General features: G+C 36.9%; 1 long non-coding RNA gene across 1 annotated transcript in view; it reads left to right on the top strand.

Annotated features, from left to right (window-relative positions):
* Window positions 1-26,626, top strand: part of LOC144379342 (uncharacterized) — a 447,655-nt gene extending 421,029 nt beyond the window's left edge. The window contains exon 3 of the long non-coding RNA XR_013442166.1: window positions 26,556-26,626. This is a non-coding gene — a long non-coding RNA (uncharacterized LOC144379342). The remainder of the gene's footprint in view (window positions 1-26,555) is intronic.
* The last annotated feature ends 257 nt before the right edge of the window (window positions 26,627-26,883 follow it).

Raw genomic sequence — 26,883 nt, 5'->3', positions numbered from 1 at the left:
CTCAAAAATTTCTTATACATTAACTAATGTCTATGAAAAAATTTATTTTATTACATACCAGAATATGGTATCTTCTTCTATTTGAGGTTATAGTATAAAAGTGTCAAAATTCAACACTGTCACACATTAGACATGATAAAAATTTGATATCAGTGCCAAGTTTAGAATAGCTGTATATCATTCAATGAAATTAACTTACAAGGTCTGAAAGTAAAATTTTTTGAGACCTCACCTCCTTCATCCTTTCCATTCTTTTTCACTCTGGGAACATTGTGTTCAACTTCCCTGTATTTTAGTAACTTGATAAAATCAGACCCATTTTAGCCTAGCACAATCTTTAATAAAAGAACATTTATTATTGCTTCCCCCACTGCTTCTTAAGGCAAGATTCCATCAATAATGGACTGTTCCATTTTCCAGTTTTCAGCTTTATTAGTTTCCAGCCAAAACTTAATCAAGACTGAAGGTCAATGAATAGAATCAGTCTAACCCTTGAGGGAGTAAGAGCAAAAGATAAATGTGACTTGGAAAGATTCTTATCACTGCCACTAGAACTATAGAAAATAAAATAACAGCTAGATGTTTAAAGACTTTAACATTTCAATAGCCTGGCTTGCTTATAATTTGGAAAAGTAAACCCAGCTAGGGCCAGTCAATGCAGTTACAAATAAAAAGGAAAACTTGATTGTTTTTCCATGCATGAAAACATTAAGAAAATTAGTCTTTCCCCCTTTGTCCAAGTACTGACTGTAATTATAGATAGCAGGGATTCTTAGTTACTATAAAATATGGGAGTGCTTTTAAATTGCTCCTAACTATATAGCTGATTATTAAAGGAGAATAACAAGACTCTGGTTTAATGAATGCAGTTTTGAAAAACAATAGGGGGGAATGCCATTACTACATAATATTACTGCTCTTTCATCATTAACTTGAAAGCACAACTAAAGAGAAACATGTCTAAACTAGTCCAGCTATCATTCTGTTATTAATTTCCCACGACTTGTTGTATCACTACCTGCTCTTTCATAAAAAGAGGGAAATGCAGATATTTAATGCTGTAGCTTAAAAACTGTTTAGATTACTATTTTCCTGCAACATGGTTCAAAATGTTCTGAGCTGGGTAGGAAAAAGAGAACCTCTTGCTTTACATTAGAATATTTTTAGAAACAGAATGGAAACTTGAGAACGGAAGTGGATAATAGATATCAAAAGAAAAGAAATGTTCTGAGTCTGAAAACATACATTGGAATTTTAGTTAGAGGGAAAATAAAAAATCATGAATTGTATTATGGACCATTCAAATAACTTTGCTATATTCTTGTAATTATTATTACTGGTTTTACATCAGTCTATAATATTGAACACACAGGACTCAATGGAATATTATCAGATAACAACTTCTCTTCTACAATCCCTTTATTTTTTTTTATTTTTAAAATTTTTTATTTAAATTCAATTTAGTTAACATATAGTGCATTATTAGTTTCAGGGGTAGAATTTAATGATTCATCAGTTGCATATAACACCCAGTGCTCATTACATCAAGTGCCCTCCTTAACACCCATCACCTAATTACCCCATCTCCCACACACCTCCCCTCCAGCAACCTTCAGTTTGTTCCCTATAGTTAAGAGTCTCTTATCGTTTGTCTCCATTTTTATCTTATTTTATTTTTCCTTCCCTTCCCCAATGTTCATCTGTTTTGTTTCTTAAATTCCACATATGAATGAAATCATATGGTATTTGTCTTTCTGACTGATTTATTTCGCTTAGCATAATTACCCTCTAGTTCCATCCAGTCATTGCAAATGGCGAGGTTTCATTCTTTTTATGGCTGAGTAATATTCTATTTTATATTTATATATGTACAATATATATACACACCACATCTTCTTTATCCATTCATCTGTTGATAGATATCTGGGATCTTTCCATATTTGGGCTATTGTGGACATTGCTGCTATAAACATTGGGGTGCAGGTGCCCCTTCGAATCACTATTTTTGTATTCTTTGGATAAATACCTAGTAGTGCAATTGCTGGGTCGTAGGGTAGTTCAATTTTTGACTTTTTGTGGAACCTCCATACTGTTTTCCAGAGTGGCTGCACCAGTTTGCATTCCCTCCAACAGTGTAAGAGGGTTCCCCTTTCTCCGCATCCTCACCAACATCTGTCGTTTCCTGACTTGTTAATTTTAGCCCTTCTGACTGGTGTGAGGTGGTATCTCATTGTACTTTTGATTTGTATTTCCCGGATGCCTAGTGATGTTGAGCATTTTTTCATGTGTCTGTTAGCCATTTGTATGTCTTCTTTGGAGAAATGTTTGTTCATGTTGTTTGCCCATTACCTGACTGGATTTTTTGGTTTTGGGTGTTGACTTTGATAAGTTCCTTATAGACTTTGGATACTAGCTCTTTATCAGATACGTCATTTGTGAATATCTTCTCCCATTCCATAGGTTGACTTTTAGTTTGTTGATTGTTTCCTTTGCTGTGCAAAAGCTTTTTTGATGAAGTCTCAATAGTTCATTCTTGCTTTTGTTTCCCTTGCCTTTGGAGATGTGTCTAGCTGAGGTCAAAGAGGTTGCTGCCTGTGTTCTCTAGGATTTTGATGCATTTCTATCTCACATTTAGGTCTTTCATCCATTTTGAGTTTATTTTTGTGTATGGTGTAAGAAAGTGGTCAGTTTCATTCTTCTGTATGTGGCTGTCCAATTTTCCCAACACCATTTGTTGAAGAGACTTTTTCCCATTGGATATTGGTTTCTACTTTGTCAAAGATTAGTTGACCATTGGGGTGCCTGGATGGCTCAGTTGGTTAAGTGTCTGCCTTCAGCTCAGGTCATGATACCAGGGTCCTGGGATCGAGCCCCTCATTGCTCCCTGCTCAGCAGCAAGCCTGCTTCTCCCTCTCGCTCTGTCACTCCTCTTGCTTGTGCTCTCTCTCCCTCCCTCTCTCTCTCTCTCTTTAATAAATACATAAATAAAATCTGTTAAAAAAAAAAGATTAGCTGACCATAGAGTTGAAGGTCCATTTCTGGGTATTCTGTTCCATTGGTCTGTGTCTGTTTTTGTGCCAGTACCATACTGTCTTAATGATTACAGCTTTGCAATACAGCTTAAAGTCTGGAATTGTGATGCCTCCAGCTTTGGTTTTCTTTTTCAACATTACTTTGGCTATTCAGGGTCTTTTCTGGTTCCATACAAATTTTAGAATTGTTTTTTCCAACTGTGTGAAAAATTCTGGTGGTATTTTGATAGGGATTGTATTGAATGTGTAGATTGCTTTGGGTAACATAGACATTTTAGCAATATTTGTTCTTCCAATTCATGAGCATGGAATGTTTTTCTACTTCTTTCTGTCTTCCTCAATTTCTTTCATAAGTGTTCTATAGTATTCAGAATACAGGTCTTTTACCTTTTTGGTTAGGTTTATTCCTAGGTATCTTATGGTTTTTGGTGCAGTTGTAAATGGGATCAATTCCTTCATTTCTCTTTCTGCTGCTTCATTTGTGTATAGGAATACAACTTCTGTGCATTTCCTGTGACTTTGCTGAATTCCTGTATTAGTTCTAGCAATTTTTTGGTGGAGTCTTTCAGGTTTTCTACGTAAAGTATCATGTCATCTGCGAAGAGTGAAAGTTTGATTTCTTCTTTGCCAATTTAAATGCCTTTTATTTCTTTTTGTTGTCTGATTGCTGAGGCTGGGGCTTCCAGTACTGTGTTGAAAAACAGTGGTGAGACTGGACATCCCTGTCGTGTTCCTGACCTTAGGGGAAAAGCTTTCAGTTTTTCCCCGCTGATGATGATATTTGCGGTGGTCTTTTGTATATGGCCTTTATGATATTGAGGTATGTTCCCTCTATTCCTACATGGTGGAGGGTTTTTATCAAGAAAGGATACTGTATTTTGTCAAATGCATTTTCTGCATCTATTGAGAGGATCATATGGTTCTTTTCTTTTCTTTTTATGGTGTATCACATTGATTGATTTGTGGATGTTGAACCACCCCTATAGCCCAGGAATAAATCCCACATGGTAGTGGTGAATAATCCTTTTAATGTACTGTTGGATCCTATTAGCTAGTATCTTGTTGAGAATGTTTGCATCCATGTTCATCAGGGATATTGGTCTGTAATTCTCCTTTTTAGTGAGGTCTTTGTCTCATTTGGGGATCAAGGTAATGGTGGGCTCATAGAATGGGTTGGAAGTTTTCTTTCCATTTCTATTTTTTGGAATAATTTCAAAAGAATACATATTAATTCTTCTTTAAATGTTTGATAGAACTCCCTGGGAACCCATCTTGCCTTGAACTCTTGTTTGTTGGGAGATTTTTGATTAGTGATTCAGTTTCTTTGCTGATTATGGATCTATTCAGGTTTTCTATTACTTCTTGTTCCAGTTTTGCTAGTTTATATGTTTCTAGGAATGCATCCATTTCAACCAGATTGCCTAATTTGTTGGCATGTAATTGCTCATAATATTCTCTTACAATTGTTTGTATTTCTTCAGTGTTAGTTGTGATCTCTCCTCTTTCATTCATGATTTAATTTAATTTAATTAATTTATTTATTTGGATCCTTTCTCTTTTCTTTTTGAAAAGTCTGGGTAGGAGTTGTTAATTCTTTCAAAGAATGAGCTCCTAGTTTCATTGATCTGTTCTACTGTTGTTTTTTTGTTTTGTTTTGTTTTGTTTCGTTTGTTTCTATATCATTGATTTCTGCTCTCATCTTTACTATTTCTCTTCTCCTGCTGGATTTTGCCTTTATTTGCTGTTTTTTTTCCAGCTCCCTTAGGTGTAAGGTTAGGTTGTATATTTGACACTTTTCTTGCTTCTTGAGTAAGGCCTGAATTGCTATATACTTCCCTCTTAGGACTGCCTTTGCTGCATCCCAAAGGTTTTGAACTGTCGTGTTTCCATTTTCATTTGCTTCCATTGTATTTTTTTAAATTCTTCTTTAATTTCCTGGCCGACCAATTCATTCTTTAGTAGGATGTTCTTTAACCTCCATGTATTTGTAGTCCTTCCAAATTTTTTCTTGTGGTTGACTTCAAGTTTAATAGCATTGTGGTCTGAAAATATGCATGGTATATCAGTCTTTTGTATCGGTTGAGTCCTTATTTGTGATCCAGTATGTGATCTATTCTGGAGAATGTCCCATGTGCACTTGAAAAGAATATGGATTCATATCTTTCAATAATTACTCTGAATGTAAATGGATTAAATGCACCAGTCAAAAGACATAGGGTATCAAAATGGATCAAAAACAAGACCCATCGACATGCTGCTTACAAGAGACTCATTTTAGATCCAAAGACACCTCCAGATTGAAAGTAAGGGGGTACAGTCCCTTTAAATTTACTCTGAGGGCCTAAGCTTTTCCCTGCTTCCTGAATGACAAATAAGGCTGGTCCAAACAGCTTTTCTGGTTAATATTAAGTAGTAAAAACTATTCTCCAGTGTCTTTGATTCAGATAGCATAGTTTCAATTTATTAACCTATTGTTTAGGTCTGAGTAATAGTGATTGCTTCAATCTTGCTCTCAAGTTAAAATGTCTTTTCTAACTTGTTTATTATAAATGAGAAAAATGGAGAAAGGAGTATATAGTTCCCCTCACATCTCTACCAAATACCTTTATTACTTTTTCTCTGTGTTGTTAATTACAGTGTTGGGCCCCCTTTATGATTAGAGCAGTTGGAGGGAAAAGAGGAAATGGTAGCAAGAAAGTTTCTAATGATTGGTGTCATTATGGAGATCTACCACTCTGAACTTGGCAGAAGTTTAAGCTGACTCTAGAAAACTTCCCATCACCTTGACCACTCAACTGAGGTTCCATAAGCAGTGGTGAGCTCATCTCTATTCTAACTTTTCCCTTGTGATTTCTTTCACATATCCTAGGCATCTGTCATCATGTTCAGTTTCTTTTTGCTGAGAATTTGGATATGTTCAAAAATACTCAATGTTGGCTGTGTGTACTCTTTCTTTTCTTTCTCTCTCTGTCCCTCTCTCTCTCCATGCATATATGCTTTTACTACCATGAAACCCTGAAAAATTTATGAATTCAGGCCAATTCTTGTACAGTAACAACTGTTCCTTTTCTTCACCATCAAAGCAACTGGTTAATCACACAATGTACCTTTAGATTTCTTTGTTGTATGTGAAACACCAGTTCATGCTGTCTCACAGATTAGAGTGGAACCATATAGGATGCTCTAAGAGTTCCCAATTAAAGCTCCATTCTTATGCTTGAGGTGAGGGATAGGCCTTCCTCTAACCCTTTTCTATAGATGTTGTGACAGGCAACATGCCAATATCTTTCTGCCAAAATATCATCATCTCTAACCACCTCTAACCATCTCAACCACCACCTTTCATCTCCTTAATGGGGACGAAGTGTTTAAAAGTCATAACTGGTTGATAGACACTTCTGGAGTTATGTCCTTGCACCTCTCTTTGGAATGTGGTATATGCTGTCATGGTACTTCAACTACAACTTCCCTTTTACATTGTGTTACATTAATACTGATGTTATAATTGTTCAAATAAAGAGACTAGTTGGACACAACTAATTTCATTTGAGAGATTATTATGGAACAAACAGATTAATCTCAGTTTTGGCTAGACAGTCAATGAAAAAAATATGTAAGGTACTATCGTATTTTTATTACCCTCCTTAGTATTAGCAGTGATCTGAAAAATAAAGAATTACACTTTGGCATTTTACTAAAATCTATAATTGCAGAACTTTTTTGCTAGCATTCTTTTTTTTTTTTAGTTAGTCCATATTTCATTGCTACTTATAAACTGAGTGAGTAGTTAGAGATAGGCTAAGTAAAGCACTTGTCTTGAAGAAATAAAAAATCCTGGGAAGTTGGATGTGCTAAATCCTCCAGGACACTTCTTGCCTCTCAACAATTGCCCCCATTGTATCTCCACAATAATTTTGTCATGGTTTTCAGATTATGCATGCATAGACTAGCAGGACCAAATTCAAGATGAGTTTTCATAATGATTAGTGCATAATATTAGTCCTTTTGCCAAGGATAGTTTTGCTTTAGATGACAGGAGCCATGAAATATCACACTCTAATTGAGTCCCTGAGTAACACTGTGTTCAGAAATTCCTTACAAATTCATTAATGTATTTTCCAGAAAGGTTTGGTATAAAGGTGTCCGGGTCATTCTTCTAGTCACAAGAGAAGCTAGTAAAGAAAACTGCTGACAGTAAAGACTGCAGGGCTAAATCCAAGAAACCTGGATTTTTCACTTCATGAAAATGTCATCTCACACAAAACATTTAATTTCCTTGGACTTTATTTTTCTTGTTTTCCAAAATGTTTAATAATCCTACACAGTCTGTTTCACAGATGACAAAATAAGTACCATGTATAAAAGTGCTTTGAAATTTTAATAAAAAATTATATCACTTTAGTCCGTTATTATCACCGTCATTGCTGTCACTGTTCTTCGGGCTTTATTTAAATCTCAGTATGAGATATTGTATCTGAGGTTTAAAAAATAATCTAAATGTCTTGAAATTGGTAACTTCTGACCACCTGTGACTCTGTGACTAGTGAGTTTTCCATTAAAAAAAAAAAAAGTCCTCCGATATTAGACAGATGGTGGGGGGCAGGGAGATGAATGATCAGAACTTGCTAGTTTGATAATATATACTGGTAAATTTAGCTATCATTAGTGCTTTTGAAAGATCTACTAAAATTTGTCATTGTTTCTTTTATGGTTGTCACAACCAAAGTTACTCATCTGTAGCTGAAGATTCAAATGGATTTTTGCATGAATAAAGGGACTACAGCCTGCACAGGCAACTTATATCTATTTTGACAGGAAACTCAGTGTATCGAAGGAATGATTTTGGATTAATCTAGAACAGGTCACCTAAAGCAAGTGCTAGAAAAGTAGAAAATCAACAATACTCAGTAAAGCAGTAAAGTTAGTACATTTCCTCTAGTTTTCAATGTCTTTATTGAAAACAGCTGTAAAATTAGAAAAGGATCCAACCCCAATGTGCAAGCCATGCCAAAACCTCAAAACCACCAAAGGTATAAAACCACGTCCTATTTAATTGAGGCTGGATGAAGAATGATAGTAAAATATTGCTTGAGGTTTTAACATGGAGCTTTCCTCAAGCCAGGAGAAAAAACAACCCCAGATGTTCAGATGGTGCACACATTTCCTTTTCCTAATGTTCTCATATGGCCTTCTAGTTAATTGTTTATAGCGGCTCTAAGTACAAAGAGAATAACATTTTATTTTGGATACTGTTCCCAAAGATGGATGTTTGGATGTATAAATCATACTTTTCTCACTTAAACTTTGAATCTCATAGGAGTAAAGTGATGTAGCTTCCTGGAACCACAAAATGAAACTAATTCTTAAATCATAACAACTTGCTGTCTGGCTAAGGAAACACCACTTGAATAGTTGTTTATTGCAACCTTCAGTTAAGGGGTGGTCTAATTAAGAACTGGCTAAGACTCTAATTTATTTCATTAAAGATATTCAAGTCAAGTGGCTTAGTCTCATACACATCTCCTGCTTATAATGAATATGCAACCAGATTCCACTTTATGGAAGTTTATTGTCCTTTATTTCCAAATGATCTGAGTTACAGAAGAGCCAGGTTTGAAGGTATGGCTGATTTAAGTTAGCAAGTGTAGTAAACTATTTTTTTAAGAAATATTCTGACTGCTATCATTGTGTATAGTCAATTTACTATTTTTGGTTTTTATTTATGGGCATGGCATCGTAAAAGCACAGACATTATCAAAATTCTAAGATAAATTAACATCTAGTATTATTTTTATGAAGCTACTTTTTTTTCTCTTTATGGGATGTAGGTTGGCAGTAAGGAACAAAGTTAAAGAAGCATGAATTATCTGCTGATTTCAGGCTCAGAAGAAATTATTGTCTAAAACATTCCATGAACATCAGGACCTATTTAGAATCGTGTGAGTGAGTGAGTGTGTGTGTGTGTGTGTGTGTGTGTGTGTGTGTCTGGTTGATCTTAAAGAGTATTATTTTCTCAGAGGCATAGTCACTCAAACTTGATTCTAGTTCTTTGAAAAACCTAATATTTAAAATAGTTCTTTTTGTTTATTTTGTTTGTTTTGTTTTAGGGGTTGCACTCTCAAGGGACCATCATTCCCTGGAGAAAATTCAACTACCAATCTTTTCTGTTTATTTATTTTACCCAGAAACGAGTTACCACAGGAAAACTTTAAATAATAGTTTAAAATAAATTATTTTATATAATAGTTGCGTATTATTGCTGTCATAAAAAAATCACTACAAACTTAGTGATGTGAACAATACAGCTGTATTCTCTTACAGTTCTGGAGATCAGAAGTCCAACATAGGTCTTAGTGGGCTAAAATCAGGTGTACAGAAAGCAGTATTCTTCTCTATAGGCTCTAGGGAAGAATGTTGCCTTGCCTTTTCCAAATTGTAGAGGTGCATGCATTCCTTGCCTCATAGCTCCTTCTTCCATCTTCAAAGCCAGCATCTTATGATATCTCTGAGTCTGACATTCACTTTTTTCCCTCCCTCTTTCACTTACGAGGGCCCTTGTGATTAGAGTGGATCTACCCTAATAACCCAGTATAATGCCCCCATGTCAAAGCCAGCTGATTAGCAACCTTAATTCCATCCGTAAATATAACTCCCCTTGACATGTAATAGAACATATTCAGAAGCTCCAGGGATTAGGACATGGACATTTTGGGGGGTAGGGGAAACCATTATTCTGCTAACTACAATAATCAATCAAGGAAACATTCCTAATATGGTTACTTCCAGAGATAAGCCTCATACTTGAAACGTCTCTAATGCTCACATTCTTTGACTTCATTTGGGAATTTGGGATTAGATGTTCTGTTTCAGATATGATTCCCTATTTCACGGTTACAGTTCTTTGGCACCATAATATATTGCTTATTATTATTTCTTAATTTATTAGAATAATCAACAAGAATTAAATAAACAGAATAAGTGGGTCACATCCTATTCTTTTTAATATTGTTGTTGTAATTTTAATATCTGTTTGGCAAGTTCATGGTGCTGTGTGCCAAGAGGAACTATTCTATGGCAAGCTGCCTTCCTTTTATGGAACTTCTGAGGTGATATGGCACATAAAACATAACTATTGTAAACAACAGTTAATTCATTTGAAACGCATTTCTGTGCCACGTTTATGTTTGTGTGAATCAATATGTCTTGAGTATCCATTGTGTGCTGTGTGCTTTGTGAGCAACTTTTCCTTTATCTCTTTAAATCACCTTTCATAGATGTGTAACTGAGGCTCGGAGCTATTAGGAAACTTGGACAAGATCACACAGATGATGTGTGGTAGAGCTAAGATTTGAATATGGTTCTTATAGATAATTAACCAATAATACACTCTAGCAAAAGCTAAGAAAGAGGTTTTTGTTGTTGTTTTTTTTTTTAATATAGTTCTGGAGGGGAGTGAAAAAAGGAAATAGCAATGTCTTGTTAATAGGGGCAATGCAAATTTTGAAGATTTGGTGTTCAATATCACATTTATGAAAGAGACTAGGAAGAACTCGGGATTATAAGAAAGCCACTGAATTAGCCTTACTAACCTGCACAAGAAGAGTACTGGCATGATGATGGTTCAGATAGCAAAATCCAAGGAGTTCAAGGAACTCTTTGATAGGAAATGTAGAGATAAAAAATTCAATGTCAAAATGACAAAATGACTCCCTTCCAGTGAAAAAGCTATTGCAACTGTTGTAGCTTATCCCAGAAGGAAGGTGATTTAGTCTAGCCAATATTTGGACTGTGGTCAGGGTAAGCTATACAGTTCTTTCTTCTCTTTTATTTCATGAGAAATTACTACAACACAGAAGCAGCATGACTTCTCATTGTATTCTCATATTTGGTCTCATGTAAGACACCATGTGACTTTCTATTAGAAATTAGTGCTAGGAAAACTCTGCTATTCCTGTTGACATCGTAAGATTTCTTTTATCAGACAAGGACAAAAATAGAGAATACCAGCTTACTCTTTTGGTTTTTGTTTTGTTTTTTTTCTTCTAGAAAACTCATAACTAAGCAAAACATTTAAGTGCAGTAACTGTTATTTTGGATTGGTTGTAGGACTTTGTTTTTAAAATTCATATGGTGATGTTAAGTGAAAAAAAATAATGTGCAATTATATTTACAACATAATTATAACTAAAAAAGATATTTAGAAAAGAACTGTAAGGAATCAGCAAAATATTAACAGGAGTTATGCTTGTAATCATGGGGTAAAGGGTATGGGTTTTTTAAATATTTATTCAATAATTTGAGTATTTTACTTTTAATATAAAATAAAATAAAAAGGGTTAATTCTATATGACTTAAAAATTTCTCTTATTGTAGTTTAATTTACACATTTCCTTTATTTATTTTATTTTACTTATTTTCATTTGTGTTTGAATTGCCCTCTCAAATTACTGTTCTCTGGAAGCTAGCAGGGAATAAATCGTATTTATAAAACAGTTTGTTTTATTACATAAATATTTTCATATAAATCAGAGATATATCATTTAATTTTATGTTAATATTTTTTCTAGGTTGGCTATAATTTTAAAGGATCTTTCACATTGTGTTTGAGAGTTCTAAGTAGGAAAGTAAGAAAAGGCAAATGGACAGAAGTCAATGCAAAGAAAACATAAAAATCGAGTTGGAGAACTTTTTAGTACTAGGTAGCCCAGCCTCTAGTATTTGTTCTCATCACAAATGTTATTTAAAAAAAAAAACAAAAAACAAAAATGTGATTGCAGGGAAGCCTCATGGGAAATCAGAGTATTCCCATCTAAGTGTGATGATTTCAGGGTAGGGAGAGTCCCTTCCTGTCCTAAATCATTTGACTTCTCTTCTGGCCGATTCTACTCATTGACTGTGTGTGTGTGTGTGTAGAAGAGAAAAAAGAAAAGATAAGAAAGGAGATAGTTAACACTGAGGGGAAAGATAAAGAGTCATATCATTATTTGAAGGACAAAGGTAGAGGGTGTTAATCTGAACTGAAGGAGAAAGGGGTTGTAAAAAATAACTTTCTTTGGCTTCCTCTTTCTACAGATTTTTTTTTTTTTTTTAAGAATTTGTTGGGGTTCTAGGAATTGATTATAAAGGCAATAGAATACATGCAACTTATATTAAATAGTTGAGTCATTGTGTGGGAAACATTCTTTAAAAAATGAGTCAAATCATTGGATTTGCATATGAGTATGAAAGTCTAGGCCTTGAACAGGGTACTGATTTTGTCTTCCAATGTATTACATATTATTTCTCATTTAATGCTACTGGTGTATTTAAAGAGCATTCTATTGATGTCCTTATTCAAGTTTATAAAAATATTGAGTATGGAAGAATTCTTGCATTTCCATATGGGAATTTCATTTAGTTTTGCATTTAAATATGCCATCAGCTGGTCTTCTGGTTAAGCAACTATTAATATTTCTAAATATACAATCATTGATGCTATGAGAATTTTGTAGCTGTTATAGCGTTACTGAGCTCCTTCTGTGCTTATGACATTTTACTAAAAAAATATATATGTATGGCTTATATAGTATGTTTTAAAGATTATATGGCAGGAACAGAGGATTAGAGGCAAGATGGCGGAGGAGTAGGAGACCTGGATTTCGTCTCCTCTCAGGAATTCAGCTGGATAGGGATCAAACCACTCTGAAAACCTACAAACTCAACAGGAGATCGAAGAAAAGAATAGCAACAACTTTGTGAACAGAAAAGCGACCACTTTCTGGAAGGTAGGACCTGCGGAGAAGTGAATCCGAGGCGATATTCGGGAGGATAGACGGCGGGGGAGGGGCCTCCGTCGGCCGCTTCTGGCAAGTGATAGAGCCGCGGAGCACAAAATCGGAACTTTTAGAAGTCTGCTCCGCTGAGGGACGTCACTCTGGTGGCGAAGTGGGGGGTGGAACCCTCGCGGGACAGTGTGGTCTCAGGACCCTCGGGGTCACAGAAAGACCGGGGGTGCCTGAGTGCGGCAGAGCTCCCAGGTATCGGAGCAGGGAAGCCGGCTGCAGAGACGGAGCCCAGGCGCGGGCTCTCAGCTCGGGGTTGTCATAGACCGTGATCCGCGGCACAGTCGGGCCACTGCTCCTCCAGCAGGGACCCAACAAGCGGCAGATCCGGGGAGACTCACCTTCTTCCCCCGGGAGGAGCGGCGGGAGCGCACCACAGGGATCTGCTGGGTTTGGAGACTCCACCCGGGGTCGGGTGCCAGATAGAAAGGCGCGGTCACAGGCCGGGTGAGCGCGGAGTGTGGCCGGAGACCGGGGACACGGGAGTGACTGACGGCTTTTCTCTGGGGGCGCACTGAGGAGCGGGACCCCGACTTCTCGGCTCCGCCGGGACGGAGACTGGGAGGCCGCCATTTTCACTCTCCGCCTCCAAAGCTGTACGGAGAGCTTGCAGGGAACAAAAGCTCCGGAGAGCAAACCCGAGCAGATTACTTAGCCCGGACCGGCAAGGGCGGGGCAATTCCGCCTCCGGCAGAGACATTTGGGAACCACGGCAACAGGCCCCTCCCCCAGGAGATCAGCGAGAACAGCCAGCCAAGACCAAGTTTACCGATCAGTGAGAACGGCAGAACTCCAGCGCTAGGGGAATACTGCACATAGAATTCATGGCTTTTTTTACCATGATTCTTTAGTCTTTCAAAGTTAATTATTTTTTTTTAACTGTCTTTTTTTCTTTTTTCTTTTTTCTTTTTTTTGAATTTTTCTTTTTCCCTTTTTCAACCAACATCTTATCAATCCCTTTTTTAAAAAAAAAAACATTTTTATTTTTCATTTTTAAAGTCATATTCTATCCCTTCATAGTAGTTACCCGTATTTTTGGCATATATATATAAGTTGTTCTCTCTTTAAAATCTTGAGATAGTTTCTTCCAACAGATCAAAATATACTCTAAATCTCTAGTGTATGGTTTTTTTCTACTCCCTTGCCTGATCACATTCTCTCCCTTTTTTCTTTTTTTCTTTTTTCTTTTTTTTAATCCTCTTCTTTCTTTTTTCAAACAACTTATCAAATCCTTTTTTTAAAATTTTTTATAATTTCCATCTTTACAGTCATATTCCATCCCTTCATCATATCAACCCTTATTTTTGTACATATATAAGTTTTTCTTTCTTTAAAATTTTGGGAGGGACTTTCTTTTAACAGACCAAAATACACCCAAAATCTAGTGTGTGGCACTGATCTATAATCCAGCCTGATCATATTGGATCACATTCTGTTTTTGTTTTGTTTTGTTTTGTTCTGCTTTTGTTTGTTTTTATCTTTATCTTTTTCTTTTTTCTTTCTTTCTTTCCTTTTCTTTTTTCTCTCTTTCCCTTTCTTTTCCCACTGCTTCAGGTCTTTTCTGATTTGTTTAGAGTATATTTTCTGGGGACGTTGTTACCCTGCTAGCATTTTGTTCTCTCATTAATCTATTCTCCTCTGCACAAAATGACAAGACGGAAAAAATCACCTCAACAAAAAGAACAAGAGGTAGTACCGTCTGCCAGGGACTTACTCAATACGGACATTAGTACGATGTCAGATCTAGAGTTCAGAATCATCACTTTAAAGATACTAGCTGGGCTTGAAAAAAACATGGAAGTTATTAGAGAAACCCTTTCTGGAGAAGTAAAAGAACTAAAATCTAACCAAGTAGAAATCAAAAAGGCTATCAATGAGGTGCAATCAAATATGGGGGCGCTAACTGCTAGGATAAATGAGGCAGAAGAAAGAATCAGTGAGATAGAAGACCAAATGATGGAAAATAAAGAAGCTGAGAAAAAGAGAGATAAACAACTACTGGATCACGAGGGCAGAATTCGAGAGATAAACGATACCATAAGACGAAACAACATTAGAATAATTGGGATCCCAGAAGAAAAAGAAAGAGAGAGAGGGGCAGAAGGTATAATGGAGCAAATTATAGCAGAGAACTTCCCTAATTTGGGGAAGGAAACAGGCATCAAAATCCAGGAAGCACAGAGAACCCCTCTCAAAATCAATAAAAATAGGTCAACACCCCGACATCTAATAGTAAAACTTACGAGTCTCAGAGACAAAGAGAAAATCCTGAGAGCAGCTCGGGAGAAGAGATATGTAACCTACAATGGTAGAAACATTAGATTGGCAACAGACTTATCCACAGAGACCTGGCAGGCCAGAAAGGACTGGCAGGACATATTCAGAGCACTAAATGAGAAAAATATGCAGCCAAGAATACTATATCCAGCTAGGCTGTCATTGAAAATTGAAGGAGAGATAAAAAGCTTCCAGGACAAACAAAAACTAAAGGAATTTGCAAACACGAAACCAGCCCTACAACAAATATTGAAAGGGGTCCTCTAAGCAAAGAGAGAGCCTAAAAGCAACATAGACCAGAAAGGAACACAAACAATATACAGTAACAGTCACTTTACAGGCAATACAATGGCACTGAATTCCTATCTTTCAATAGTTACCCTGAATGTAAATGGGCTAAATGCCCCAATCAAAAGACACAGGCTATCAGATTGGATTAAAAAACAAGACCCGTCGATATGCTGTCTGCAAGAGACTCATTTTAGACCCAAAGACACCCCCAGATTGAAAGTGAGGGGGTGGAAAACCATCTACCATGCTAATGGACACCAAAAGAAAGCTGGGGTGGCAATCCTTATATCAGACAAATTAGATTTTAAACCAAAGACTGTAATAAGAGATGAGGAAGGACACTATATCATACTTAAAGGGTCTATCCAACAAGAAGATCTAACAATTGTAAATATCTATGCCCCTAACATGGGAGCAGCCAATTATATAAGGCAATTAATAACAAAAGCAAAGAAACACATTGACAACAATACAATAATAATGGGGGACTTTAACACCCCCCTCACTGAAATGGACAGATCGTCTAAGCAAAAGATCAACAAGGAAATAAAGACTTTAAATGACACACTGGACCAAATGGACTTCACAGACATATTCAGAACATTCCATCCCAAAGCAACGGAATACACATTCTTCTCTAGTGCCCATGGAACATTCTCCAGAATAGATCACATCCTAGGTCATAAATCAGGTCTCAACCGGTACCAGAAGATTGGGATCATCCCCTGCATATTTTCAGACCACAATGCTTTGAAACTAGAACTCAATCACAAGAGGAAAGTCGGAAAGAACTCAAATACATGGAGGCTAAAGAGCATCCTACTGAAGAATGAATGGGTCAACCAGGAAATTAAAGAAGAATTAAAAAAATTCATGGAAACCAATGAAAATGAAAACACAACTATTCAAAATCTTTGGGATACAGCAAAGGCAGTCCTAAGAGGAAAGTATATAGCAATACAAGCCTTTCTCAAGAAACAAGAAAGGTCTCAAGTACACAACCTAACCCTACACCTAAAGGAGCTGGAGAAAGAACAGCAAATAAAGCCTAAACCCAGCAGGAGAAGAGAAATAATAAAGATCAGAGCAGAAATCAATGAAATAGAAACCAAAAGAACAGTAGAACAGATCAACGAAACTAGGAGCTGGTTCTTTGAAAGAATTAACAAGATTGATAAGCCCCTGGCCAGACTTATCAAAAAGAAAAGAGAAATGACCCAAATCAACAAAATCATGAATGAAAGAGGAGAAATCACAACCAACACCAAAGAAATACAAACAATTATAAGAACATATTATGAGCAACTCTATGCCAGCAAATTAGATAACCTGGAAGTAATGGATGCATTCCTAGAGAGGTATCAACTACCAAAACTGAACCAGGAAGAAATAGAACACCTGAACAGACCTATAACCACTAAGGAAATAGAAGCAGTCATCAAAAATCTCCCAAAACACAAAAGCCCAGGGCCAGATGGCTTCCCAGGGGAATTCTACCAAACATTTCAAGAAGAATTAATACCTATCCTTCTCAAACTGTTCCAAAAAATAGAAATGGAAGGAAAACTTCCAAACTCATTTTATGAGGCCAGCATTACCTTGATCCCAAAACCAGACAAAGACCCCACCAAAAAGGAGAATTACAGACCAATATCCCTGATGAACATGGATGCAAAAATTCTCACCAAAATACTAGCCAATAGGATCCAACAGTACATTAAAAGGATTATTCACCATGACCAAGTCGGATTTATCCCTGGGCTGCAAGGTTGGTTCAACATCCGCAAATCAATCAACGTGATACAATACATTAACAAAAGAAAGAACAAGAATCATATGATCCTCTCAATAGATGCAGAAAAAGCATTTGACAAAGTACAGCATCCTTTCTTGATCAAAACTCTTCAGAGTATAGGGATAGAGGGTACATACCTCAATATCATAAAAGCCATCTATGAAAAACCCACAGCGAATATCATTCTCAATGGGGAAAAACTGAGAGCTTTCCCCCTAAGGTCAGGAACGCGGCAGGGATGTCCACTATCACCACTGCTATTCAACATAGTATTGGAAGTCCTAGCCACAGCAATCAGACAACAAAAAGAAATCAAAGGCATCCAAATTGGCAAAGAAGAAGTCAAACTCTCACTCTTTGCAGATGATATGATACTTTATGTGGAAAATCCCAAAGACTCCACCCCAAAACTGCTAGAACTCATACAGGAATTCAGTCAAGTGGCAGGATATAAAATCAATGCACAGAAGTCAGTGGCATTCCTATACACCAATAACAAGTCAGAAGAAAGAGAAATGAAGGAGTCGATCCCATTTACAATTGCACCCAAAACCATAAGATACCTAGGAATAAATCTAACCAAAGAGGCAAAGGATCTGTACTCAGAAAACTATAAAATACTCATGAAAGAAATTGAGGAAGACACAAAGAAATGGAAAAACGTTCCATGCTCATGGATTGGAAGAACCAATATTGTGAAGATGTCAATCCTACCTAGAGCAATCTACACATTCAATGCAATCCCCATCAAAATACCATCCACTTTCTTCAAAGAAATGGAACAAATAATCCTAAAATTTGTATGGAACCAGAAAAGACCCCGCATAGCCAGAGGAATGTTGAAAAAGAAAAGCAAAGCTGGCGGCATCACAATTCCAGACTTCCAGCTCTACTACAAAGCTGTCATCATCAAGACAGTATGGTACTGGCACAAAAACAGACACATAGATCAATGGAACAGAATAGAGAGCCCAGAAATGGACCCTCAACTATATGGTCAACTAATCTTTGACAAAGCAGGAAAGAATGTCCAATGGAAAAAAGACAGTCTCTTCAACAAATGGTGTTGGGAAAATTGGACAGCCACATGCAGAAGAATGAAACTGGACCATTTCCTTACACCACACACAAAAATAGACTCCAAATGGTTGAAAGACCTCAATGTGAGACAGGAGTCCATCAAAATCCTAAAGGAGAACACAGGCAGCAACCTCTTCGACCTCAGCCGCAGCAACTTCTTCCTAGAAACATCGCCAAAGGCAAGGGAAGCGAGGGCAAAAATGAACTATTGGGACTTCATCAAGATAAAAAGCTTTTGCAAAGCAAAGGAAACAGTCAACAAAACCAAAAGACAACTGACAGAATGGGAGAAGATATTTGCAAATGACATATCAGATAAAGGGCTAGTATCCAAAATCTATAAAGAACTCATCAAACTCAACACCAAAAGAACAAAGAATCCAATCAAGAAATGGGCAGAAGACATGAACAGACATTTTTCCAAAGAAGACATCCAAATGGCCAACAGACACATGAAAAAGTGTTCAATATCGCTCGGCATCAGGGAAATCCAAATCAAAACCTCAATGAGATACCACCTCACACCAGTCAGAATGGCTAAAATTAACAAGTCAGGAAATGACAGATGTTGGCGGGGATGCGGAGAAAGGGGAACCCTCCTACACTGTTGGTGGGAATGCAAGCTGGTGCAGCCACTCTGGAAAACAGTATGGAGGTTCCTCAAAAAGTTGAAAATAGAGCTACCATATGATCCAGCAATTGCACTACTGGGTATTTACCCCAAAGATACAAAAGTAGGGACCTGAAAGGCTACGTGCACCCCGATGTTTATAGCAGCAATGTCCACAATAGCCAAACTGTGGAAAGAGCCAAGATGTCCATCAACAGATGAATGGATAAAGAAGACGTGGTATATATATACAATGGAATATTATGCAGCCTTCAAAAGGAATAAGATCTTGCCATTTGCAACGACGTGGATGGAACTGGAGGGTATTATGCTGAGCGAAATAAGTCAAACAGAGAAAGACATGTATCATATGACCTCACTGATATGAGGAATTCTTAATCTCAGGAAACAAACTGAGGGTTGCTGGAGTGGGGGGTGGGGTGGGAGGGATGGGGTGACTGGGTGATGGACACTGGGGAGGGTATGTGTTCTGGTAAGCGCTGTGAATTGTGCAAGACTGTTGAATCTCAGATCTGTACCTCTGAAACAAATAATGCAATATATGTTAAGAAAAAAAAAAAGAAGAAGAAGAATGTAGCAGGAGGGGAAGAAGGAAGGGGGGGAAGTCGGAGGGGGAGAAGAACCATGAGAGACGATGGACTCTGAAAAACAAACTGAGGGTTCTAGAGGGGAGGGGGGTGGGAGGATGGGTTAGCCTGGTGATGGGTATTGAGGAGGGCACGTTCTGCATGGAGCACTGGGTGATATGCACAAACAATGAATCATGGAACACTATATCTAAAACTAATGATGTAATGTATGGGGATTAACATAACAATAAAAAAAGAAAAGAAAAAAAAAAAAAAGATTATATGGCAGGAACAAGCTTAAAGGTATTGAAGACCAGAATAGGAAAAAATACCTTTTATCTTAGTTGATCCTGGGAAGGAGATATTTGAGTCGAGTCTTAAAGACTGGGTGGCTTTGAGTGAGTAGAAATAAAGGAGGGCATTTCAGAAAGAGGAATGTACCAGCAAAAGATTGGGCTAGTAGAAGACAAGACATATTCAGGAAATTTCCGGTAAGACAAGGAAAATTAATTAAATAATTTTCCCAAGATCAGTTAGCAAATAAATAGTCAGTTTGGGGAATTTTTGCCTTAAACATGAGCCCATATACTGTCCCTTTCCTTTGCTGTCTCTCCTCTATTGACTCTTTAGAAAGAAAGGAATACTCAACCCATGTGGCACTTATGGACATTACTCTAGGTATGCCATGCAGAATAGAGAAAAGTAAGAGAAAGTCCTTAAGGAACTGTGGCAGTGGTTCACACATTAAGGAGCAGTTTTTAGCCATTTGTTTGAATACTACCTGTCTTTCCTACCAAAATATTATTAAGATTCACAGGCTACCTCCTCATTTATCCATCTTTATTTGGCTGTTTAGACAAGTGTAAATTTTTCTATATTTATATGATGTCTCTAGCAATGTGGACATTCTATATTATTAAAAAGCCCTTTTAAGACCTGTCAAGGTGGAAAACAATCTAGTCCCTGGATAATGGAATAATCTCTGAACTGGGATCACTTTGCCTATGTTTTCTAACAATGAAGATTAAACTGTTGTCTTGAGTATAAACATCATTTTTTGGTCATTCACAGTTCTAGAGAGCATTTCTATAATTCATTTTCTGAGTGGAAAGTCTCACGAGGAAGCTACGTTAGCTTTTTTGTCCTAATTATACGGCAGAATCTTCCGTTAAAAAAAGTAGTATGGGGAGCTGAAAGACCTCAAAAATACTTTTGGTTACAAAAAGAATACAGAAAAACATAAGTATTGAGAGGAAGACAGGATATCTTGAATGCAAGACCTTCTAATTTGCAGAAGTATTTGAGAAAAATCATTACATTTCATTCTAATTTCCTTCATTTAATTAGATATAACGTCATTTCCATGATCACATCAGAGATTTGTACATGTGTCCTGAAATGTTTAAACTGCTCTGCAAATATTGTGAAAGTATTGGCTAAAATAATAAGCAATGTTATTTTAAGAGTAAGAAATCCATAGTGCACTCACCTAATTTTAAACATATAAACCTTGTTCAACCTCTTTTGGTCCCTCAAAAATGACATTGCTCCTCTTAAAAGGTACTGTTTTGAAGTACAATTAAGGGTAGCAGCATGTTCAGAAAAATAAGGTTGGATAAAGGTTTGGAAATAGTTATATAAAAGTTCTTTGAATCTGAATTTTAAAGCTTTGGAGTTTTCTACTTTAAAATGTCATCTTTACTACTGTTGCTATATTGGCTCTTTTGTTCACAGCATTCAGAAAAGCTATATAAGAGAAGGCGTGTTCTAAAATTGTTGACAAAATTTTCTGAAGGGAATAAAGAAATATATATTATGTCTAGCATTAGAAAAGGTACAAAGGTCCCCTACTTTAAGAAATAAAGTAAGTAAAATCTTCCTCACCTGTAAACTTTTTTTGAATTAAAATGTTGCTTGTTAGAGAACAATGCTGTAATTTAAAAATTTTACTTGAAAACTCACATTCAAGATCATTTGAAACTAAAAGTAATGCTGCATACTTTGGGCATTTGGTGAAGTTCTGTATTGCTTGAGTGTCTGTTTTGCTACTCAGTTCTTTACTAATACTGTGCTATGGTATTAGTGACTGACTCACTTTTTTCCATTTCAGGATGAAAGCTTTTTTTAATGAAGGAGTTTAGAGGAATTTTGTTGTGGTTGTTGTTGTTGTTTTTAAAATAACTGATTTCTGGGGCTCCTGGGTGGCTCGGTCGGTTAAGCATCTGCCTTCGGCTCAGGTCGTGATCCCAGGGTCCTGGGATCGAGCCCCACATCTGCTCCTTGCTCAGCGGGGAGCCTGCTTCTCCCCTGCCTGCCACTCTCCCTGCTTGTGCTTGCTCTCTCCCTCTCTCTCTGTATCAAATAAATAAAATCTTTAACAAAATAAATAAGTGAAATAAAATAACTGATCTCTTTGCACATAGTGCTACTGTAAAGCAGTTGATTGCAGTGGTGGTGAAATCACAAACTTCTATATTGGAGATAGTCCTAGAATGTTCTAGGTGCATTCATAGCCAGTCTTTATAAGCTCAATATAATCCTGTGATTAGTTTCAGGAAAGTAGGGTAAAGTGTTTCAAACTTGTTTTTTGTTAAGTGGTCTAGGATTTACAGCTTCCAACACCATGAATGATAGAAATGCATTTGATTTATGTGGCGTAGATGTAAATGATTACTATCAATAGAACAATTACTTTTTATTTATTTATTTATATTTTAAAAAAGATTTTATTTATTTATGGGTCAGAGAGAGAGAGCACACAAGCAGGGGTAGCCACAGAGGGAGAGGGAGAAGCAAGTTCCCCTCTGAGCAGGGAGCCCCACACAGGACTCAATCCTGGGATTCCAGGATCATGACCTGAGGCGAAGGCAGGCCCTTAACTGACTGAGCCACCCAGGTGCCCTGACAACTACTTTTTAAAAATCATCTGCTATATAAGCAATTGAACAAGGTTTAGATTATGTACTTCTAGTTTCTTTGGTCAAATAATAGGGCTCATTTCCTCCATCATCACTGTGTGTGATTACATAGGTGCGTCTTGTAGAATGCAAAATAAATTTACTGGGCCAATCTCTAGTCAGTGGTTATAACTAGGGGAACCAACTGGCTGGAGAAGAATGGGAATTTATTAGCACATGACTCCATACAAAGACTTCAAGTAAAATGAAATTAAAATTAGTATATAAATAAAAAAACAAAAAACTAAAAACTAAAACTTTGGTCTGTTTTAACTCTGTAGTTTTTTTTTTTAAACCATTACTTACATTTTTTTTTAAGATTTTATTTATTTATTTGACAGAGACACAGCGAGAAAGGGAACACAAGCAGGGGGAGTGGGAGAGGGAGAAGCAGGCTTCCCGCGGAGCAGGGAGCCCGATGCGGGGCTCAATCCCAGGACCTGGAGATGATGACCTGAGCTGAAGGCAGATGCTTAACGACTGAACCACCCAGGCACCCCCTCTATAGTTCTGTAGTATTTTTTTAATATAATTTGTTATCCAAGGGTTGATTTTAAATTCATAAATGTATGCAACCCACCTAGTACATCAAGAGGAAATTCTATTAAAGGCATGAATCAATTATTTACAGGTTGTTAAATTCAGTCAACAGAACAAGCATTTAGTGCAACATCAGCAAATCACAGGGCACTATATTCAATGCTAGGATTTATATGTGGTTTCACACAGTTTGAAAAAAAGCTTTCTCTGGTCCTTCTCAGCAGCAGAAAGATGGTCCACGAATTACCTTTAGGTGCTCTTGGTTCTCATTCTTCGTCCCTAACTTAACAGAAACAAAAATCCACTTATCTGATCATTTTAATCTTGTCTATAACTCTAAAACTTGTGTTAAAGTTAAAATTATTTGTGTTATCTAAAATTATTTGAGATATTAGAAGATTAAGTTGTAAGATTTTGGAGAGTAGGAAGTATGTAATATGGCATTAATATTATACACAATTGCACACGTATTTTTGAATTGCTTGGGAAAAATTGATGCATGTTTAAGATTGTATTTCCCATCATGTATATAAATTTATTAGATTATAAAATTTCCTCAGATTGTTCTTATTTTCTCTTAATGGGAAAACATTTTTTCACAGTTCCCTAATTAATTTCCAGTTTCATTTTTAACAGAATCAGAACCTCAGAATCAAAATAGTCTCATCAGATTTTTATTACTTTATTAAATATTCCAAATCAGTAAACTTAGTTTCCATTTGTCTTTTCCTTCAAATGTTAGTCTTATGTTTTTAAAGACTGATATGCAAGTCACATGCAGTTTTTTTTTTACTTTGTGTTGTCTTAAAGAAAAGTCTGAATTGAGATATAAAAAAACTGCATAGTTCTAGTACTTTAATTAAGATTATTGTAATTTTTGTTAATGTTCCAGTTACAAAGTTCCATAGGTTTTGAGTAGTCTTCCTCAATCCTATATTTCTCCATAAACTCTAACTTTTCCAAACTGAGGTTTTTCAGAAGTGCATATAGAGTATTAGAGCAGAAATACTCAGTTTTTCTGAACCGTGCATGTTTTTATTTAAGTGGGGGAGAAGCACTGAGGCTTGAGGGGACTGTTCACACTCCAAAGTGTAAAAGTAAATTTGAGTGGCACAATTTCATAATGTTCAGTTCGACTCAGTGAGAGATTTACAGTGGCAACAAGACAGCCAAATATTTTTTCACATCAGTCAGTTCTTTTCAAATTTGAATACATGGCCTTATTATAGATAGGACTTCTGTGTAGTTACAATATCTTAATTGTTTCTGAGCACTAGGATGGGGAACTGGGCCTCATCAATTAAATATTCCATATTTCCTTTTCTTCTGACTGTTGCCTAAGTGTGAAATTTAAAAGAATTCAGTGTATACAATCTGAGCACAAAATATGGCTGAGAAACAGTACTGATTCTGGTAAAACCAATCACATTACTTCGTTTGAACACATTTTCTTAGGGAGTACCGACAAAAGAAGAGAATGAAGTTAGTAATTACTCCTTAAATTAGTGTCATGGTGACCTTGTGACAATTCTCCTATAATTCTGAGTAAAAAGACGTGTTCCACAGCCCACAGAATACAGCACTAATTACAGAAGTAATTCCGGAAGAAAAAAAACAGCCACAAGTTCTTGACTCCAGCTGTTCTCCTAAAATGAATCAGAAATTGAGCACTCCAGACCTCTTTTAACAATAGCTTCAAAGTTAAATGCAGATTGATGATCAAGGATACATGCTTGCAGAGGAGGCTTTCTGAGCTAATATACCTCTCCAGCTCAGAAACACACATTTGAAGACAAAAGTTAATCTATTGTATTAATAATCATAACCATGCAATTTTTTCTTTTGACGTTTAATAATGATAGGTCTGCCTCATAAGGGGAGGATTCTTTTTTTTCTTAAAAGTAAATATTGGCAAATCTGGTGTATTCTGTGTGTACATAAGCTTATGTCAACCAGTGAGGCAACAGTGATGGGCTGATTCACGAGATCGTTATGTTAGGAAGTAGCCAACTTTCAGAAACCTGGACAAATTTAGAAGTAGTGGAGTGGAATGGTTTCATAGCGGTTTTCAAATTAGAATAACTGAAGTTTGAATTCTGGCTGTGTTTTTATTAATTGTGTGACTTCGGACACGTGACCTCGTAAGCCTCAGTCTCCTCAGTTATAACAAGTTACAAACCCCATGGTTGTGTTTTAACATTAAATGTCTATATAGCCATTAGTGCTCAGCAAATATTAGATCTGGTTAGAAATTGGGGTGGCCCGTTAATTAGATGTAGCTAGATAACCTGTTGATAAATTGCATCTTGTTTTTTTACCACCGTAGATGACCCCCGTGCCCTCTGCCAAGATAATAGGCACTCTCAATCCCATCCCTAGGGAGTTAGACAGGTGTTATTCGTGAATAAATCTGTCTTTCCTCAAGAGAATTAATGGCCATTTTTCTGTTTCTGGGTTGCAAAGGAACCATTGGCCATCAGTGTTGGGGTTGATTTGAAGTCTTAAACTTTTTGTTTTGGTGCTCATGTAGCCACTGAAGCTGAATTGTCTGAAGGGGAAGGGGAGGCACGGATTCTTTTAGTTATGAGAACTGACAGCTGAACACCCAGAAGGGAGTGGAAACGAGGAGAAAGCGGTGGTGCCCTGGTACCAGGGGTTTATATTCCTCGGCCACATCCTGAGAGAGGTTCTACAGTGGGTCCCGCTATCCAGACAGTGGGTGAATGGATGTATGGAAAGACTGCTAGATCCATGGAAATTTCCAAGGAATGGTGCTGGATCGGAGAAGCCATCTAAGCCCTTCTTCTGAGACAAAATGCCTTAGCGCAGTGGTGTGAGAATTGCCTTTGCCTTTGTTATCCAATCACAATTGAGGGGACACAGGCTGGCCTGAGATCAGACTGTAAGTTGTCTGGTTGGTCTTCATGCAGATGGAAGAAATACCCCGTGTGTGTCTTCAGCCTTTGGGTGCCACATGATTTGGCTACCCAATGAGGATGACTCACTGAATCCCCCACCTTGGACTTAAATTCACTTTTGGACCCCTCTGGGAGGAGAGGGGGAATTTCTGCATTTCTGTTTGAGGTCAGTGTGGGAATACATTAGGTGATTCCCAGCTGGGAAGAGAAGAGAGTGTGCATTATCATTATAATCACCTCAATATATTTTATAATTAATACTGCTGTTTTATCTTCTAAACACGGGTGAGGAGAGTTTGATTAAAAAGGTTTCACATTTGAACTCTCAGGAGGAGTTCAGCTCTACAGTGTTTGAAAAAAGGAAGTGCTTTTTTACCCACAGAAATTAAATAGTTGTCAACCTTCATGTAAGATTATTTGAGGTAACTGTTGTTAATTTTTTGTACCCTGGGTTCCATCACATGAGTGGTGGTGTCTTAAAAACCCACTGAGTAGGAAAGCTCTGAACAAAAGAGGGTAAAGAAAGATATATTCAGAATGAGAGGATGAGAGTCAGCCCTATAAGGAAGTTAGTGACAGGTCGCCAGCTTTTTTCCCTCTTTTAAAATTTATAATGAATGTTTTCTTTCTATCTCTCTTTTCAGGTACATTAATTCTTTCCATGGCATCTGATTCACTTTAAAAAGAGCTTTTGGAAATCACTGTTTTACAGGTATGGAGAGCACCTTGTAATTTAGCTTAAATAGAAGACTGACAGAGCTGGGAGAATTTAAGTTACAATTGCTTTAGAAATGTTGAACGGCCAAAAACAATGCCCCTACTAGAAATGAGAGATCTTATCCTGTTCAGTATTGTTAGGGAAATGCAGATTTGAAACAGAAACCTCCCCAAGAAGTTGAGCTTATAAAGTTTCCAGAGACTTATGCCAATCCTTTACTATAGTCAAGGGTTTATATTCATTGTAGGAGTTAT

This window comes from Halichoerus grypus, chromosome 10 (genome assembly GCF_964656455.1).
Source record: "Halichoerus grypus chromosome 10, mHalGry1.hap1.1, whole genome shotgun sequence".
In the NCBI taxonomy this organism is placed as follows: Eukaryota; Metazoa; Chordata; class Mammalia; order Carnivora; family Phocidae; genus Halichoerus; species Halichoerus grypus.
Note: the sequence above shows the minus strand (reverse complement) of the source record. Positions and strands in the feature narration are given on the sequence as shown.